The sequence below is a fragment of the Somniosus microcephalus genome, chromosome 2 (genome assembly GCF_052327205.1).
Source record: "Somniosus microcephalus isolate GS21.2 chromosome 2, FLI_Smic_1.0, whole genome shotgun sequence".
Taxonomy (NCBI): Eukaryota; Metazoa; Chordata; class Chondrichthyes; order Squaliformes; family Somniosidae; genus Somniosus; species Somniosus microcephalus.
The window spans coordinates 349,524,161-349,544,428 of NC_140988.1; positions in this window are offsets into that span (position 1 = coordinate 349,524,161).

Consider the following 20,268-nt stretch of genomic DNA (forward strand, 5'->3'; position numbering starts at 1 on the left):
CATGCAAGCCATGATCCTGACCAACGGTTCCACCACAGACCCAATCCACAACAGCAATGTGATAATGGCCAGGTAATCTGTTTTTAGTGATGTTGATTGAGGGATAAATATTGGCCAGGACAACAGGGATAACTCCGCTGCTTTTCTTCGAAAGTACTGCCATGGGATCTGTTACATCCACCTGAGAGAGCAGACAGGGCCTCGGTTTAATATCTCATCCGAAAGACGGCATCTCCGACAGTGCTGCACTCCCTCAGCACTGCACTGGAGTGTCAGCCTAGAGTGGGACTATGAACCCACAACCTTCTGACTCAGATGCGAGGGTGCTACTAACTGAGCCACAGCTAACAAAGTGTGCTAACTTTGCAACATGGTAACCTAAAAGAAACACTTGCATTTTTTTCACGCTTTTCATAACCTCAGGACGTCCCAAAGCACTTTACAGCCAATGAAGTACTTTTTGAAGTGTAGTCGCTGTTGTAATGTAGGAAACACAGCAGCCAATTTGTGCCCAGTAAGCTCCCACAAAGAGCAATGTGATAAGGATCAGATAATTTTGTTTTTAGTGATGTTGGTTGAGGGATAAACATTGGCCAGGACACCGGGGAGAACTCCCCCCGCCCAGCTCTTCTTTGAAATAGCGCCACGGGATCTTTTATGTCTGCTAGATTTTGCGCTCAAGTCCCTGGAGTGGAACTTCAACTCACAACCTTCTGACTCAGAGGTGAGAGTGCTACCACTGAGCCACAGCTGGCACTGTGAAATAAAAGGGGAAAACTGCAACTCTTGGAAATCTGAAATAAAAAGAAAAAATCTACAGTCAGTATCTGTAAAGAGAAGACAGGTTATAAGACTTCAGGTGTGCTACATTCATCAGATTGATCTAGTAATACCTCGTTTTTCCCCTAGCAGTTAGTGTAGACATAAGTTAGGTGCTATAAAACTGCGTTAAATTATTATCCAGTCACTGGGGGCTACACCACAATAGTTTCGGTATAAAACTAAGTGAACATGGGGGAGTGGGGGCGGTAATTTTGACTTAGGGCGATAGTGTAAAACGGGCGATTTGAAGTCAATGTAAATGAACATCGGGAAAGATGTATAACGGGTGGCTGAATCAGTATCGCCCAGTTTACACTATCACACAAAGTCAAAATTATCACCCCCACCCCCGCCTTTGGTCACTTACTTTTATACAGAATCGATTGTGGTGTAGGAGTTTGTGAGGTTTACTATGTTGCAATGGCAAACTGTTGAAAGATAGACTACTGATCTAAGAATAAAGGTGATGTGCCTCAATAAATCCGAGACTCGATGTTAGCGAAACAAAACAAGGCTTTTATTGACTTAGAAGGTAACACACAGGAGAGAGGTATCTTCCATCCAGAGCTCTGCCGTACTGGATGTGCTGCAGGCTGGGCCAGCTTACATAGGGGCCAGGTGTGGGCGGAGCCCTACACATAGTACAATACAATGGGCCAGGTATGGGCGGAGCCCTACACATAGTACAATACAATGGTGAGGAAACGGAACAGAGGTAAGGGAAATGAAACTGAAACCAACCACAGTCACAGGCAGTGATGAATGGAATATTTCATCACAAAAGGTAAGAAGGTAGACCACTCTGAAATTTAGATACATTTAAGGGGAAGTTAGGTAAGCACATGCGGGAGAACAGAATAGAAAGATATGCTTAGTTGAGGATATTCGCCTCAACTACTCTTTATGGTAGTGTGTTCCACATTCGAACCACTCTTTGGGTAAAGTAGTGTCTCCTCAATTTCCGACTGAATTTAGATTTGAGTATCAGATGGGGGAAGTTATACAGCAGGCTTTTTACCCTCTTTTACTCTCCAAATCTTTCTTCTTCTCTCCTGAAGCCCTACCATCCTTACCTGGTCTGGCCTATATGTGACTCCAGTCCCACACCTATATGGTTGATTCTTAACTATCTTCTGAAGTTGACAATTGTATCAGGGCAACAAATGCTGGCATTGCCAGTGATACTCACATCCTGAGAATTAATTTAAAAGAAATCTTGGCAAAGATGGGAAACTATAGATATGTAGAGAGACTTGAGATACTGGGACTATATTCACTGGAACAGAGAAGGCTAAGAGCAGATTCAATCAATGTTATTTTTAATTATTAAGGGTTTTGACGGAGTGAATAGTGAAACACTACTTCCAGTGGATGGGGAGTCAGTCATCAATATATAATTGTCAAGAGAGTGAGCAAAGAGGTTAGGAGACATTTCTTTATCCAGTGGGTTATTTGTGCTTCAGACAGAGACCATTGCATCTTTTTACGGAAAACCGGATACATATTTGAAGCAGAGGAAGACACATGGCTATGTGGAGAGAGCAGGGGAATAGGATTACTTTTGGATTAATCTAGCAGAACCAAATGGTCTCCTTCTGTGCTGTAAAGCTTTATGGTTCTAAGTGACTCGTGTCAGGTAGCAAACCAATGGCTTATTTTAATATTTTTCCAACTTGTTTGTGCACAATGGGCAATGGGAGAAAGTATCATGCAATTGGTTCTAAAATCTCCAGTCCCACCTCCCAAATGATCTGAAAGATTGATATAGAAACATAGAAGATAGGAGCAGGAGTAGGCCATTCAGCCCCTCGAGCCTGCTCCGCCATTCAATGAGATCATGGCTGATCATCCAAATTCAGTACCCTGTCCCTGCTTTCTCCCCATATCCCTTGATCCTTTTAGCCTTAAGAAATATATCTAACTCCTTCTTGAATATATTTAATGAATTGGCCTCAACTGCCTTCTGTGGTAGAGAATTCCACAGGTTCACCACTCTCTGGGTGAAGAAATTCTTCCTCATCTCAGTCCTAAATGGCTTACCCCTTATCTTTAGACTGTGACCCCTGGTTCTGGACTCCCCCGCCATCGGGAACATTCTTCCTGCATCTAGTCTGTCTAGTCCTATTAGAATTTTATAAGTTTCAATGAAATCCCCTCTCATTCTTCTAAACTCCAGCGACCCAAAGCCCAATCGACCCAATCTCTCCTCATACATCATTCCTGCCATCCCAGGTATCAGTCTGGTGAATCTTCGCTGCACTCCCTCCATGGCAGGAACATCCTTCCTCAGATAAGGCAACCAAAACTGCACACAATACTCAAGGTGTGGTCTCACCAAGGCCCTGTACAACTGCAGTAAGACATCCTTGTTCCTGTACTCGAATCCTCTCGCTACGAAGGCCAACATACCATTTGCCTTCTTAATGATATGGAATCTTTATGGGTAGAACTGAGAAATACCAAGGGGCAGAAAACGTTAGTGGGAGTGGTATATAGACCCCCAAACAGTAATGCGGAGGTTGGGGATGGCATTAAAAAGGGAAATTAGAGAAGCGTGCAATAAGGGCACAGCAGTCATCATGGGTGACTTTAATCTACATATAGATTGGGCTAACCAAATTAGTAACAATAATGTGGAGGAGGAATTCCTGGAGTGTTTATGGGATGGTTTCCTGGACCAATATGTCGAGGAACCAACCAGAGATCAGGCCATCTTAGACTGGGTATTATGTAATGAGAAAGGATTAATTAGCAATCTTGTTGTACGAGGCCACTTGGGTCGGAGTGATCATAATATGCTCGAATTCTTCATTAAGATGGAGAGTGAAGTAGTTGACTCAGAGACTAGGGTCCTGAATTTAAATAAAGGAAACTACAATGGACTGAGGCGCGAGTTGGGTAGGATTGATTGGGGAATGTCACTCAAAGGGTTGACGATGGATAGGCAATGGCAAACATTCAAAGACCGCATGGATGAACTACAGAATTTGTTCATCCCAATTTGGCATAAAAATTAAACAAAAAAGGTGACTCAACCGTGGCTAACAAGGGAAATTAGGGATAACATAAGATCCAAGGAGAGGACATATAAATTGGCCAGAAAAAGCAGTAAACCTGAGGATTGGGAGCAGTTTAGGATTCAACATGGAGGACAAAGGGATTAATTAAGAAGGGGAAGATTGAATATGAGAGTAAGCTTGCAGGGAACATAAAAACTGACTGTAAAAGCTTTTATAGATATGTGAAGAGAAAAAGATTGGTGAAGTCAAGCGTGGGTCCCTTGCAGTCAGAATCAGGGGAATTTATAATGGGAAACAAAGAAATGGCAGACCAATTAAATACATATTTTGGCTCTGTCTTCACAAAGGAGGACACAAATAACCTCCCAGAGATGTTGGGGAACATAGGGCCTGATGAAAGGGAGGAACTGAAAGAAATCAGTATTTGTAGGGAAATGGTGTTAGGGAAACTGATGGGATTGAAGGCAGATAAATCCCCAGGGCCTGATAATCTACATCCTAGGGTACTTAAGGAAGTGGCCCTAGAAATAGTAGATGCATTGCTGATCATCTTCCAACATTCGATGGAATCTGGAACAGTACCCATGGATTGGAGGGTAGCTAATGTTACCCCACTATTCAAAAAAGGTGGTAGAGAGAAAATGGGGAATTACAGATCGGTAAGCCTACATAAGAACATAAGAACATAAGAAATAGGAGCAGGAGTCGGCCAATTGGCCCCTTGAGCCTGCTCCGCCATTCAATAAGATCATGGCTGATCTGATCCTAACCGCCAATCTACTATCACAGAACCATCTCCTGAATCTAACAGAATTAGACACATGAAATAGGATCAGGATCAGGCTACATGGCCCCTGGGCCCGCTCCGCTACCCACAGGGCCATGTCCAATCCGAACCTAGACTCATGTCCAAATTCCTGCCCGCTCCCCGTAACCCTTAATTCCCTTTACTTCTAGGAAACTGTCTATTTCTGTTTTAAATTTATGTAATGATGTAGCTTCTACAGCTTTTTGGGGCAGCATATTCCATGGACCTACCACCCTCTGAGTGAAGTAGTTCCTCCTCATCTCAGTTTTGAAAGAGCAGCCCCTTATTCTAAGACTATGCCCCCTAGTTCTAGTTTCACCCATCATCGGGAACATCCTCCCCACATCCACCTGATCCAACCCCTTCACAATCTTATATGTTTCAATAAGATCGCCTCTCATTCTTCTGAACTCCAATGAGTAGAGTCCCAATCTACTCAACCTCTCCTCATATGTCCATCCCCTCATCCCCAGGATTAACCGAGTGAACCTTCTTTGTACTGACTCGAGAGCAAGTATGTCTTTTCTTAAGTATGGACACCAAAACTGTATGCAGTATTCCAGGTGCGGTCTCACCAATACCTTGTACAACTGAAGCAATATCTCCCTATTTTTATATTCTATCCCCCTAGCAATGAAAGCCAACATTCCATTGGCCTTCTTAGTCACTTGCTGCACCTGCATACTAACCTTTTGAGTTTCGTGCACCAGGACCCCCAGATCCCTTTGTACTTCAGTACTTTCCAGTTCCTTGCCATTAAGATAATAACTTACTCTACGATTTTTCCTGCCGAAGTGCATAACCTCACACTTTCCAGTATTCTATTCCATCTGCCAAATCTCTGCCCACTTACTTAGCCTGTCTATGTCCCCTTGCAGGTTTTTTATATCCTCCTCACTCACTACTTTCCCTCCCATCTTAGTATCATCTGCAAACTTTGATATGTTACACTCGGTCCCCTCCTCCAAATCGTTAATATAGATTGTAAAGAGTTGGGGACCCAGCACTGACCCCTGCGGAACACCACAAGTTACTGATTGCCAGTCTGAGAATGAACCATTTATCCCAACTCTCTGCCTTCTGTTAGATAGCCAATCCTCTATCCATGCCAGAATATTACCCCCAATCCCGTGATTTTTTATCTTAAGCAATAATCTTTTGTGTGGCACCTTGTCAAATGCCTTTTGGAAGTCTAAATACACTACGTCCACTGGTTCCCCTTTATCTACCCTATACGTTACTTCCTCAAAGAACTCCAGCAAATTTGTCAAACATGACTTCCCCTTCATAAAACCATGCTGACTTTGTCCTATTAAATTATGATTATCCAAATGTCCTGTTACTGTCTCCTTAATAATGGACTCCAAAATTTTACCTACCACAGATGTTAGGCTAACCGGTCTATAGTTTCCAGCCTTCTGTCTACTGCCCTTTTTAAATAAGGGTGTTACATTAGCAGTTTTCCAGTCTGCCGGGACCTTTGCTGAGTCCGGGGAGTTTTGGAAAATTATTACTAATGCATCCACAATCCCTACCGCCACTTCCCTCAAGACCCTAGGATGTAAGCCATCAGGTCCAGGTGATTTATCCGCCTTGAGTCCCATTATTTTACCGAGTACCACTTCGTTAGTGATTTTGATCATGTTTAGCTCCTCCCCCCCCCCCCTATAGCCCCCTGTTTGTCCAGTGTTGGGATATTCTTAGTGTCCTCTACTGTAAAGACTGATGCAAAATATTCATTCAGTGTTTTTGCCATCTCCATATTTCCCACCATTAATTTCCCGGTCTCATCCTCTAAGGGACCAACATTTACTTTAGCCACCCTTTTTCTTTTTATATAACTATAAAAACTCTTACTATCTGTTTTTATAGTTTTTGCTAATTTACTTTCATAATCTATCTTCCCTTTCTTAATCAATCTTTTTGTTATTTTTTGCTGTCTTTTAAAGTTTTCCCAATCCTCTATCCTCCCACTAGATTTGGCTACCTTATATGCCCTTGTTTTTAGTCGAATACTATCCTTAATTTCTTTACTTAGCCACGGATGGCTGTCTTTTCTTTTACACCCTTTTCTTCTCAGTGGAATATATATTTTTTGGAAGTTGTAAAATAACTCCTTAAATGTACACCACTGATCATGTATCGTCTTACCTTTTAATCTATTTTCCCAATCCACTCTACTCAATTCCACTCTCATACCTTCATAGTCTCCTTTATTCAAGCTTAGCACGCTTGTTTGAGATCCAACCTTCTCACCCTCTAATTGAATATGGAATTCAACCATGTTATGGTCACTCATTCCAAGGGGATCCTTTACTAGGACATTCTTAATTAATCCTGTCTCGTTACACAGGACCAGATCTAAGGTTGCTTGCCCCCTGGTCGGTTCAGTTACATACTGCTCAAGAAACCCATCCCTAATACACTCAATGAACTCATCCTCAAGGCAGCCCTGCCCAATTTGATTTGTCCAATTAATATGATAGTTAAAATCCCCCATAATTATAGATGTTCCCTTATTACAAGCCTCAACTATTTCCTGATTGATACTCCGTCCAACAGAGTTGCAACTGTTCGGAGGCCTATAGACTACGCCCACTAGTGTTTTTTTCCCCTTATTATTCCTTACCTCCACCCAAACTGTTTCATTATCCTGATCTTTTGACCCAATATCATTTCTCTGTATTACAGTGATTCCTTCCTTTATTAACATAGCCACCCCACCTCCCCTTCCTTCCTGCCTGTCCTTCCTGATCTTTAAATAACCTGGTATGTTTAATTCCCAGGCATTGTCACCCTGCAGCCATGTTTCTGTAATGGCCACAAGATCATACCCATATGTAGTTATTTGTGCCATTAACTCGTCTATTTTGTTACGAATGCTACGTGCATTCAGATAGAGAAATTTCAAATATGTTTTGTGACACTTATTTCCTGCTTTTGCCCTTTTATTACTTTACCTTTTACTCCATACCTTCTGCCCCTTCCTGACACGCTCTGGTTTTTAATTTCCCCACTGCTACCTAAGTCTATGACCTTCTCTGTTGTCATTTTTATTATTTGCTCTCTAGGAACCTCCCCCCCACTAGTTAGTTTAAAGCCCTCTCTACAGCCCTAGTTATATGATCCGCCAGGACTCTAGTCCCAGCACTGGCCAAGTGAAGCCTGTCCCAACGGAACAGCTCCCTCCTGCCCCAGTACTGATGCCAGTGTCCCAGGAAGCAAAACCCATTTCTCCCACACCAGTCTTTGAGCCACGCATTTAACTCGCTAATTTTATTTGTCCTAGCCAAATTCGCTCGTGGCTCAGGTAACAATCCAGAGATTATTACCCTTGAGGTTCTGTTTTATAATTTGACCCCTAGCTGCTCATACTCCTTTAACAGAACCGGCTTCCTAGTCCTATCTACGTCGTTTGTACCAACATGGACCACGACAACTGGATCCACCCCCTCCCACTGCAAGTTTCTTTCCAGCCCAGAGGAGATGTCCTTAACCCTGGCACCGGGTAGGCAACACAGCCTTCGGGGCTCTCGCTCTCGGCTGCAGAGAACTCTATCTATCCCCCTAATAATACTATCCCCTACCACTACAACATTTCTATTTACTCCCCCCTCTTGAATGGCCCCCCGTTCCACGGTGCTGTGGCCAGGTTGCTCATCCTCCCTGCAGTCCCTGCTCCTGTCCCCACAGGGAGTAAGAGCCTCGAACCTGTTGGACAAGAGCAAGGGCTGCGGCTCCTCCAACACTACCTCCTGGATCCCCGTACCTGCCTCACTCGTAGTCACACCGTCCTGTCCCTGACCATGGGCTACATCTGAATTAATTAACTTCATAGGTGTGACCACCTCCTGAAACACAGAGTCCAGGTACTTCTCCCCCTCCCTGATGTGTCGCAGTGTCTGAAGCTCAGACTCCAGCTCATCAACACGGAGCTGGAGTTCCTGTAGCAGCAGACACTTGTCACAGACGTAATCACCGTGAGCCTCAATGGGGTCCACCGGCTCCCACATCTCGCAACAGTAACACATCACCTGCTCCATTCAATGTAATTAATTAAATTTTTTATTGTTAGTTATGGACACCCTCTGCCCGATTATAGATGCTAGTATCCCCTTTAATTAATTGGATTTAAATTAAATCAATCCCTCTAATTACACCAGCCTGACATCGGTAGTGGGGAAAATGCTAGAGTCCATTGTAAAAGATGTAATAGCAGAGCACTTGGAAAACAGTGACAGGATCGGACAAAGTCAACATGGATTTACAAAAGGTAAATCGTGCTTGACTAATCTACTGGAATTTTTTGAGCCTGCTGCACCTGCATGCTTACCTTCAGCGACTGGTGCACAAGGACACCCAGGTCTCGTTGCACTTCCCCTTCTCCCAATCTATTGCCGTTCAGATAATAATCTGCCTTCCTGTTTTTGCCACCAAAGTGAATAACCTCGCATTTATCCACATTATACTGCATCTGCCATGCATCTTCCCAATCACCCAACCTGTTCAAATCATACTGGAGTTTCTCAGCATCCTCCTCACAGCACACACGCCCACCCAGCTTTGTGTCGTCTTCAAACTTGGAGATATTACATATTGATAACCTTCTATCCCAGTGAAAAAAGCTTATTTTCTTTGTAAAATGCTGATAAGCTGGGTTGAAGCACTGTCTGTCCCCATAAGAAGCTGATGGTTGTCCTGTATGAGACCCTGATCATTGTTGAGAGCCACACCATGGATCCCATTTGTATCTGGGTTCAAAGGGCCTTCAGGGGACACCGAGCACGAGTATCCAACCCGGCCTTCTGGAAACATTTCAAAGTACGGCCCTACAGCCCTGCAAAAAAAAAATTACACAGATTCTACGGTAGAGAAACAGGCCATTCGGTCCAACTGGTCTGTGTTGATATTCATGCCCCACATGAGCCTCCCCCCACCCCTCTTCATCTAACCCCATCAACATATCCTCCTATTCCTTTCTCCCTCATGTGCTGATCTAACTTCCCCTTAAATGTACCTGTTATTCACCTCAACTACTCCTTATGATAGTGCGTTCCACATTCTAACCACTCTTTGGGTAAAGTAGTTTCTTCTGAATTCCCTATTGAATTTAAGAACATAAGAAATAGGAGCAGGAGTAGGTAATTTGGCCCCTCAAGCCTGCTCCACCATTCAATAAGATCATGACTGATCTGATCTTGGCCTCAACTCCAATTTCCCGTCCGCTCCCCATAACCCTCGACTCCCCTGTAGCTCAAATATATGTCTATCTCCACCTTGAATATAGTCAATGACCCAGCCTCCACAGCTCTCTGGGGTAGAGAATTCCAAAGATTCCCGACCCTCTGAGAGAAGAAATTCCTCCTCATCTCTGTTTTAAATAAGCGACCCCTTATTCTGAAACTATGCCCCCTAGTTCTAGATTCCCTCACGAGGGGAAACATCCTCCCTGCATCTACCCTGTCAAGCCCCCTCAGAATCTTACATGTTTCAATAAGATCCCCTCTCATTCTTCTAAACTCCAATGAGTATAGGCCCAACCTGCTCAACCTTTCTTCATAAGACAACCCCTTCATCTCAAGAATCAACCTCGTGAACCTTCTCTGAACTGCCTCCAATGCAAGTATATCCCTCCTTAAATAAAGAGACCAAAATTGCACTCCAGATGTGGTCTCACCAGCGCCCTGTGCAGTTGTAGCAAGACTTCCCTACTTTTATGCAAAAGCAAAATACTGCAGATGCTGGAAATCTGAAATAAAAACAGAAAATGCTGGAAATACTCAGCAGGTCAGGCAGCTTCTGTGGAGAGAGAAACAGAGTTAACGTTTCAGATCGATGACCCTTCATCAGAACTGGAAAAAGCTGGAGATGGAACAGGTTTTTAAGCAAGTGTAGGGGCAGGGAAAGGGGGGAGGGGAGGAAAGGACAAAAGGGAAGGTCTGTGATAGGATGGAAGGCAGGAGCGATTAAGAGACATTAAGAGATGGTGCAAGGCAAAAGGAGAGGGTAATCACAGAATCACAGAATCACAGAATCCCCACAGTGCAGATAGAGGCCATTTCGGCCCATCGAGCCTGCACCGACACATATCCCTCCCAATCCCCGTAACCCCTACACCAACACATATCCCACCCTATCCCCGTAACCCCACGTATTTAATCCCCTAACACTAAGGGTCAATTTATCATAGCCAAATCAACCTAACCTGCACATCTTTGGACTGTGGGAGGAAACCGGAGCACCCGGAGGAAACCCACGCAGACACAGGGAGACTGTGCAAACTCCACACAGACAGTCGCCCGAGGCCAGATTTGAACCCGGGTCCCTGGTGCTGTGAGGCAACAGTGCTAACAAAAGATGGCTCTAGATGAAGTGTAAATGGCAGAATGAAAGACAGCTGCCATGTGGGAGAGAGAAAAATAATAATAAATAAATAATAAATAAAATAAATGGAAAAAAAAGAATAAGACAGAGGTTATGGTCTGAAATTGTTGAACTCTATGTTGAGTCCAGAAGGCTGTAAAGTGCCTAATTGAAAGATGAGGTGCTGTTCCTCGAGCTTACGTTGAGCTTCATTAGAACAATGTAAGAGGCCGAGGATGGTGAGGTCTGAGTGGGAGTGGAGCGGAGAATTAAAGTGACAGGCGACCGGAAGCTCAGACTCACCCTTAAGGACTGAACGGAGGTGTTCCGCAAAGCGGTCACCCAATCTGCATTTGGTCTCCCCATTGTAGAGGAGACCGCATCGTGAGCAGCGAATACAGTATACTAAATTGCAAGAAGTACAAGTAAATCACTGTTTCATCTGGAAGGAATGTTTGGGGCCCTGGACAGTGGGAAGGGTGGAGGTAAAAGGGCATGTGTTGCATCTCCTGCGCTTGCACGGGAAGGTGCCGGGCGAAGGGGAAGGGATGGTGGGGGTGATACAGGAGTGGACCTGGGTGTCGCGGAGGGAGCGGTCCCTTTGGAATGCTGAAAGGGGAGGTGAGGGGAAGATGTGTTTGGTGGTGGGATCATGCTGGAGGTGGCGGAAATGGCGGAGGATGATCCGTTGAATGTGGAAGCTGGTGGGATGAAAGGTGAGGCGAAAGGACAAGCGGAACCCTATCATGGTTCCGGGAGGGAGAGGAAGGGGTGAGAGCAGAAGTGCAGGAAATAGAATGGACACGGTCGAGGGCCATGTCAACCACAGTAGAGTGGAATCCTCGGTTGAGGAAAAAGGAAGACATGTCAGAAGCACTGGTGTGGAAGGTGGCATTGTCAGAGCAGATGCGGCAGAGATGGAGAAACTGGGAGAATGGAATAGAGTCCTTACAGGAAGCGGGGTGGGAGGAAGTGTAGTCCAGGTAGCTGTGGGAGTCAGTGGGCTTGTAGTGAATGTTGGTCAATAGCCTATCCCCAGAGATGGAGACAGAGAAGTCGAGTAAGGGAAGGGAAGAGTCAGAGATGGACCATGTGAAGGTGAGGGAAGGGTGGAAATTGAAAGCAAAGTGAATGAAATTTTCTAGTTCAGGGTGAGAGCAGGAAACAGCACTGATACAGTCATCAATGTACCGGAAAAAGAGGTGAGGGAGCTTTTTCCAGTTCTGACGAAGGGTCATCGACCTGAAACGTTAACTCTGTTTCTCTCTCTACAGATGCTGCCTGGCCAGCTGAGTATTTCCAGCATTTTCTGTTTTTATTTCCCTACTTTTATACTCCATTCTCCTTGCAATAAGGGCCAACATTCCATTTGCCATCCTAATTACTTGCTGTACCCGCATGCTAACTTTTTGTATTTCATGTACAAGGACCCCCAGATCCCTCTGTGCCTCAGCATTGTGTAGTCTCTCCATTTAAATAATAATTTGCTTTTTTATTCTTCCTACCAAAGTGGATAACCTCACATTTTCCCACATTATACTCCATCTGCCAAATTTTTGCCCACTCACTTAAGGTCAATCAAGGGAAAATCACATCTGTAGAGCGGAGGCAGCTGGGGGCGGGACGGGAACCCGGAAACCAGATGACACGCACCCATCCCGACACTGAACGCAAAATCACGGCCAAAGGGTCTGCAAAGGGATATAGCTAGGTTTATCTATATCCCTTTGCAGACTCTTTGGCCGTGATTTTGCGTTCAGTGTCGGGATGGGTGCGTGTCATCTGGTTTCCGGGTTCCCGTCCCGCCCCCAGCTGCCTCCGCTCTACAGATGTGATTTTCCCTTGATTGACCTTGTTACCGGCCAATTAACAGGAAGCAGGTCTGATGACGTCATTTGATGACGCGTTATCTGCCGGTTTCCTTAAAGGGACCATGCACAATTTTATTTTGACAGTTGATTTCTCAGTGTTTGACAGCATTGAGGTGCTGAAAACACTGACAATCACTGCACAAAGGTGAACACTTGCACCCAGCCTCTCCAATGATTCCCTCCATATGCTGGAATAGATGGCAGATGCAGGTAGGATGACAGAAGCAATCTGTCACTAGTGAGAGAGGTTCTCCCAATGAGGTGGCACTGGACATATACTTGGATTTAAAATCTTGTAAGCTAAAGAAATCTGTCTATGTTTTAAAAATGCAGTAACCAACATTTTCTTTGCTCTGAAGCTCACCCTCACCATGTGCAACACTGCATCCTTCACACCACTTCTGCAGCTGTCATCTTTTCACAAACAGTACACCAGACTCACAACATGCCACACTTACCTGGCGTGGTGTCTGGATGTCAGGAAACCCGAACCAGAAGCGGGAAAATCGAAAGACAGGCTGAAAACTACTGACAAGTGAAGTCAAGCGTAGGTCCCTTGCAGTCAGAATCGGGGGAATTTATAATGGGGAACAAAGAAATGGCAGACCAACTAAATACATATTTTGGTTCTGTCTTGACAAAGGAGGACACAAATAACCTCCCAGAAATACTGGGGAACATAGGGTCTGATGAAAGGGTGGAACTGAAAGAAATCAGTATTTGTAGGGAAATGGTGTTAGGAAAATTGATGGGACTGAAGGCCGATAAATCCCCAGGGCCTGATAATCTACATCCCAGGGTACTTAAGGAAGTGGCCCTAGAAATAGTAGATGCATTGCTGGTCATCTTCCAGAACCCAATAGACTCTGGAACAGTACCCATGGGTTGGAGGGTAGCTAATGTTACCCCACTATTCAAAAAAGGTGGCAGAGAAAAAGCGGGGAATTATAGACCGGTAAGCCTGACATTGGTAGTGGGGAAAATGCTAGAGTCCATTATAAAAGATGTAATAGCAGAGCACTTGGAAAGCAGTGACAGGATTGGACAAAGTCAACATGGATTTACAAAAGGTAAATCATGCTTGACTAATCTACTGGAATTTTTTGAGGATGTAACTGGTAAAATAGATAAGGGAGAACCAGTGGATGTGGTGTATTTGGACTTTCAGAAGGCTTTCGATAAGGTCTCGCATAAGAGATTAGCGTGCAAAATTAAGGCACATGGGATTGGGGGCAAGGTATTGACTTGGATCGAGAACTGGTTGGCGGACAGAAAGCAAAGAGTTGGAATAAACGGGTCATTTTCCGAGTGGCAGGCAGTGACTAGCGGGGTACCGCAAGGATCGGTCCTAGGACCCCAGCTGTTCACAATATATATTAATGATCTGGACGAGGGAATTTGATGTAATATCTCCAAATTTGCAGACGACACAAAGCTGGGTGGGAGGGTATGCTGTGAGGAGGATGTCATGAAACTCCAGTACGATTTGGACAGGTTAGGTGATTGGGCAGAAACATGGCAAATGCACTATAATGTGGATAAATGTGAGGTTATCCACTTTGGTGGCAAAAACAGGAAGGCAGATTATTATTTGAATGGTAATAGATTGGGAGAAGGGGAAGTGCAAAGAGACCTGGGTTTTCTTGTGCACCAGTCGCTGAAGGTAAGCATGCAGGTGCAGCAGGCGGTTAAGAAGGCAAATGGTATGTTGGCCTTCGTAGCAAGAGGGTTCAAGTACAGGAACAAGGATGTCTTGCTACAGTTGTACAGGGCCTTGGTGAGACCGCACCTTGAGTATTGTGTGCAATTTTGGTCGCTTTATCTGAGGAAGGATGTTCTTGCCATGGAAGGAGTGCAGCGAAGATTCACCAGGCTGATACCTGGGATTGCAGGAATGACGTATGAGGAGTGATTGTGTCGATTGGGCTTATACTCACTGGAATTTAGAAGATTGAGAGGGGATCTCATCGAAACCTATAAAATTCTGTCAGGCCTGGACAGACTAGATGCTGGAAGGATGTTCCCGATGGTCGGGGAGTCCAGAACCAGGGGTCATAGTCTAAGGATAAGGGGTAAGCCATTTAGGACTGAAATGAGGAGGAATTTCTTCACCCAGAGAGTGGTGAACCTGTGGAATTCTTTGCCACAGAGGGCGGTGGAGGCCAGTTCATTAAATGTATTCAAGAAAGAGTTGGATATATTTCTTAAGGCTAAAGGGATCAAGGGATATGGGGAGAAGGCAGGGACAGGGTACTGAATTTGGATGATCAGCCATGATCTCATTGAATGGCGGAGCAGGCTCGAAGGACCGAATGGCCTACTCCTGCTCCTATGTTTCTATGTAAGTACCTGTTAATAGGCAGGTAATTGCCTTTAATCCATTTCCCGCCGCTAGGTGTCGGGTCCATTCGCAAATCCGGGACCCAACACTTGGGAAAGCTGTGTGGAGGTGGGTTGATGCATGGTTCGGGACCCGCTGTCAATCAAGAGCCCATGGAATCCAGGGTGCCTTGGCACATTGGATACAAAACTGGCTTAGTGACAGAAGGCAGAGGGTGATGGTCGAAGGTTGTTTTTGTGACTGGAAGCCTGTGGCCAGTGGGGTACCACAGGGATCGGTGCTGGGTCCCTTGCTGTTTGTGGTCTACATTAATGACTTGGATATGAATGTAAAAGGTATGATCAGTAAGTTCGCGGATGATACAAAAATTGGTAGGGTGGTAAATAGCGAGGAGGGTAGCCTCAGTCTGCAGAACGATATAGATGGGTTGGTCAGATGGGCGGAACAGTGGCAAATGGAATTTAACCTGGAAAAGTGCGAGGTGATGCACTTTGGGGGGACTAACAAGGCAAGGGAATACACAATGAATGGTAAGACCCTAGGCAAGACGGAGGGTCAGAGGGATCTGGGTGTGCAAGTACACAGATCCCTGAAGGCGGCGGAACAGGTGGATAAGGTGGTAAAAAAGGCATATGGGATACTTGCCTTCATTAGCCGAGGCATTGAATATAAGAGCAAGGAGGTTATGATGGAACTGTATAAAACACTGGTTAGGCCACAGCTGGAATACTGTGTGCAGTTCTGGTCGCCACACTACAGGAAGGATGTGATCGCGTTGGAGAGGGTGCAGAGGAGGTTCACCAGGATGTTACCGGGGCTGGAGCGCTTCAGCTATGAAGAGAGACTGGGCAGATTGGGTTTGTTTTCCTTGGAGCAGAGGAGGCTGAGGGGGGACATGATTGAGGTGTACAAAATTATGAGGGGCACAGATAGGATGGATGCTGAGGAGCTTTTTCCCTTAGTAGAGGGGTCAATAACTAGGGGGCATAGATTCAAGGTAAAGGGCGGGAGGTTTAGAGGGGATTTGAGAAAGAACTTTTTCACCCAGAGGGTGGTTGGAGTCTGGAACTCACTGCCTGAAAGGGTTGTGGAGGCAGGAACCCTCACAACATTTAAGAAGCATTTGGATGAGCACTTGAAATGCCATAGCATACAAGGCTGCGGACCAAATGCTGGAATATGGGATTAGATCAGACAGGGCTTGATGGCCGGCACGGACACGATGGGCCGAAGGGCCTCTATCCGTGCTGTATAACTCTATGACTCTATGACTTTAACCTCTGACCCGCTTCTCTGAGCGTTGGCAAAATCACAGCCTTTGTGTCCTCCTCACAACTAGCTTTCCCACCTATCTTTGTATCATCAGCAAATTTGGCTACAGCACACTCCGTCCCTTCATCCAAGTCATTAATATAGATTGTAAATAGTTGAGGTCCCAGCACTGATCCCTACAGCATCCCACTAGTTACAGTTTGCTAACCAGAAAATGACCCATTTATCTCGACTCTCTGTTTTGTTAGTTAGCCAATTCTCTATCCAATCTAATATATTACCCCCAACACCATGAGCTCTTATCTTGTGCAGTAACCTTTTATGTGGCACCTTATCGAATGCCTTCTGGAAATCCAAATACATGACATCTACTGGTTCCCCTTTTTCCACCCTGCTCGTTACACCCTCAAAGAACTCTTGTAAATTTGTCAAACACGATTTCCCTTTCATAAAACCACGTTGACTCTGCTTGATTGTATTATGATTTTCTAAATGTCCTGCTATTACTTCCTTAATAACGGATTCCAGCATTTTCCCAATGACAGATGTTAGGCTAACTGGCCTATAGTTTCCTGCTTTCTGTCTCCCTCCTTTCTTGAATAGGGGTGTTACATTTGCGGTTTTCCAATCCGCTGGGACCTCTCCAGAATCTTGGGAATTTTGGTAGATTACAACCAACGCATCCACGAATTTGTTAGTGACTATCTTAGTGACCTCTAGTATTGGTCTCCCCCACAAGTGGAAACATTTTCTCTACATGTATCCTATCAAACCCTTTCATTATCTTAAAGACCTCTATCAGGTCACCCCTCAGCCTTCTCTTTCCCAGAGAAAAGAGCCACAGCCTGTTCAGTCTTTCCTGATAGGTAGAATTTCTCAGTTCCAGTATCATCCTTGTGCAGCCCTACTGTCCTGCAAAAATAGAGGATTTAGGAAAGCACATTTTGTTTATTGTTACACAGGGTCTGATGTATTCACCAAATGGCAGACTTTGGCCCTGTAAAGTTGCCTATTTTCCCTACAGCATGGTTGTACTTTTGCTATGAAGGGCTGCCGCTAGCCATTGTACTTGCAGAACAGCTGCCTTACCCACTTTGCCATAACTCCTGGTGCAATGAGCATTAACATACTATACGTTTGCTTGTCCGACATCCAGTACTGGATGAGCAGAAATTTCCTCCAACTAAATATTGGGAAAACCGAAGCCATTGTCTTCAGTCCCCATCACAAACTCCATTCCCCAGCCACCGACTCCATCCCTCTCCCTAGCAACTGCCTGAGGCTGAAACAGATTGTTCATAGTCTTGGTGTCATATTTGACTCCGAGATGAGCACCTGACCACATATCCACAGCATAGTGGTTAGCACTATTGCCTCACAGCGCCAGAGACCCGAGTTCGAATCCGGCCTCGGGCGACTGTCTGTGTGGAGTTTGCACATTCTCCCCGTGTTTGCGTGGGTTTTCTCCGGGTGCTCCGGTTTCCTCCCACAGTCCAAAGATGTGCGGGTTAGGTTGATTGGCTATGATAAATTGACCCTTAGTGTTAGGGGGATTAAATACGTGGGGTTACAGGGATAGGGTGGGATATGTGTCGGTGCAGGCTCGATGGGCCGAAATGGCCTCTATCTGCACTGTGAGGTTTCTGTGATTCTGTGATTCTGTGATCACTAAGACCACCTATTTCAACCTCCATAACATCGCCTGACTCCAACCCTGTCTCAGCTCATCTGCAGCTGAAACCCTCATCCATGCCTTTGTTACCTCTAATTGTGACTATTCCAACACCCTCCTGGCTGACCCCTCATCTTCTAGAAACATAGAAACATAGAAGATAGGAGCAGAAGTAGGCCATTCGGCCCCTCTAGCCTGCTCCGCCATTCAATGCGATCATGGCTGATCATCCAAGTTCAGTACCCAGTCCCTGCTTTCTCCCCATACCCCTTGATCCCTTGGCCTTAAGAAATATATCCAACTCCTTCTTGAATATATTTAATGAATTGGCCTCTACTGCCTTCTGTGGTAGAGAATTCCACAGGTTCACCACTCTCTGGGTGAAGAAATTCCTCCTCATTTCTGTCCTAAAAGGCCTACCCCTTATCCCTAGACTGTGACCCCTGGTTCTGGATTCCCCGACCATCAGGAACATCCTCCCTGCATCTAGTCTGTCCAGTCCTGCCAGAATTTTATAAGTTTCAATGAGATCCCCTCTCATTTTTCTAAACTCCAGCGAGTACAAGCCCAATCGACCCAATCTCTCCTCATACGTCATTCCTGCCATCCCAGGTATCAGCCTGGTGAATCTTCACTGAACTCCTTCCATGGCAAGAATATCCTTCCTCAGATAAGGCGACCAAAACTGCACACAATACTCAAGATGTGGTCTCACCAAGGCCCTGTACAACTGCAGCAAGACATCCTTGTTCTTGTACTCAAACCCTCTCGCTATGAAGGCCAACATACCATTTGCCTTCTTAACTGCCTGCTGCACCTGCATGCTTACCTTCAGCGACTGGTGCACAAGGACACCCAGGTCAAGTTGCACTTCCCCTTCTCCCAATCTATTGCTATTCAGATAATAATCTGCCTTCCTGTTTTTGCCACCAAAGTGGATAACCTCACATTTATCCACATTATATTGCATCTGCTATGCTTCTGCCCAACCACCCAACCTGTCCAAATCATCCTGTAGTTTCTCGGCATCCTCCTCACAGCACACACGCCCACCCAACTTTGTGTCGTCTGCAAATTTGGAGATATTACATCTAGTTCCCTTGTCTAGATCATTAATATATATTGTGAATAGCTGGGGTCCAAGGACCGATCCCTGCGGTACCCCACTAGTCACTGCCTGCCACTCGGGAAAAGATCCATTTATTCCAACTCTTTGCTTTCTATCTGCCAACCAGTTCTCTATCCAAGTCAATACCTTGCCCCCAATCCCATGTGCCTTAACTTTACACGCTAATCTCTTATGCGGGACCTTATCGAAAGCCTTCTGAAAGTCCAAATACACCACATCCACTGGCTCTCCCTTATCTATTTTACCAGTTACATCCTCAAAAAATTCTAGATTAGTCAAGCATGATTTACCTTTTGTAAATCCATGTTGACTTTGTCTGATCCTGTCACTGTTTTCCAAGTGCTCTGCTAGTACATCTTTTATAATGGACTCTAGCATTTTCCCCACTACCCTCCATAAACTTGAGCTCATCCAAAACTCTGCCGCCCGTGTCCTGACTCGCACCAAATCCCATTCACGCATCACCCCTGTCTTCGCTGACGTATAATGGCTTCCGGTTCAGCAGTGCCTCGATTTTAAAATTCTCATCCTTGTTTTCAAATCCCTCCATGGCCTTGCCCCTCCCTATCTCTGTAATCTCCTCCAGCCCTACAACCCTCCTCCAATTCTGGCCTCTTGCGCAACCCCCAATTTTAATTGGTCCACCATTGGTGGCCGTGCCTTCAGCTGCTGAGGCCCCAAGCTCTGGAATTTCCTCCCTAAACCTCTCCACCTCTCTCCTCCTTTAAGACGCTCATTAAAACCTTCCTCTTTGACCAAGCTTTTGGTCACCTGCCCTAATAGCTCCTTATGGGTTTCGGTGTCAAATTTTGTTTGATAACGCTCCGGTAAAATGACTTGGGAAGTTTAACTACGTTAAAGGCAGTATATAAATAAAAGTTGTTGTTGTTATTCCTCAGTAGAAGTATACTGGCATCTTTGACCCAATTATTAAAGGTGCAAAGTTCACCCAACCAAGCCATACTGGCCA